A 727-nucleotide genomic window follows, 5' to 3' on the forward strand; every position below is an offset into this window, starting at 1 on the left:
GCTCGTTATTCCCTGTTGTCTGGACCTATTGCCTGTGTCTATTGTATTTCCAGCTTTATGCTCCTTAAGAGTCCACTTTTAAAATAAAAAAAAATGAAATCAATTAGCCCAATAGTTTTCTTACAATTTCTCATCACATTTTGACTACTTCTCAACTTCGAGAAACATATGTGAGCCCTTAAGTTTTTTGTGTGTCCTGGCCCTTAGAAGATGAACCGAGTTGAACCGAGATTAAAGGTTATCTACATTCGTAGAATAGGCACCAATAAAGGCTAGGTTCGTACATTACCGCCAGTCACTACTGAAAATTTATAGTTTCCGTTACATATACTGATAACTGGCAGTAAAATACGAACACGGTCAAAATGAATAGAAAACGTGATATTCAATTAAAACGGATCTTCACGCCTAATAATTTTTTATAAATTTATACAATTTCCAGTTCAAACTGTGCGCCAATATTACTTGTCGGTCTCGAAACACAGTCCTAGATCGAAGCTGAAGTAGTAATATCACAAATTAAATTAACGAGTAATTTAATATTATTGATACTCTAATAAACATTTTTTAAACCCTATAAATAATTTATTGCAAAAAATTTTACAGCCAGGATTCGAAAGAAATTCTATAAATTTATAAAAAAATATACAAAAATCCGTCTTGACTGAATATAGCGGTTTCTTTCTAATCATATGTATATATATATATATATATATATATATATATA

At 30.7% G+C, this 727-nt stretch overlaps 1 protein-coding gene across 3 annotated transcripts in view; it reads right to left on the bottom strand.

Annotated features, from left to right (window-relative positions):
• Nrg (Neuroglian) overlaps window positions 1–727 on the bottom strand; it is a 25,482-nt gene that overhangs the window by 22,772 nt on the left and 1,983 nt on the right. The window lies entirely within an intron of this gene.

The sequence above is a fragment of the Trachymyrmex cornetzi genome, unplaced genomic scaffold (assembly GCF_001594075.2).
Source record: "Trachymyrmex cornetzi isolate Tcor2-1 unplaced genomic scaffold, Tcor1.1 scaffold1061, whole genome shotgun sequence".
NCBI classification, from domain to species: Eukaryota; Metazoa; Arthropoda; class Insecta; order Hymenoptera; family Formicidae; genus Trachymyrmex; species Trachymyrmex cornetzi.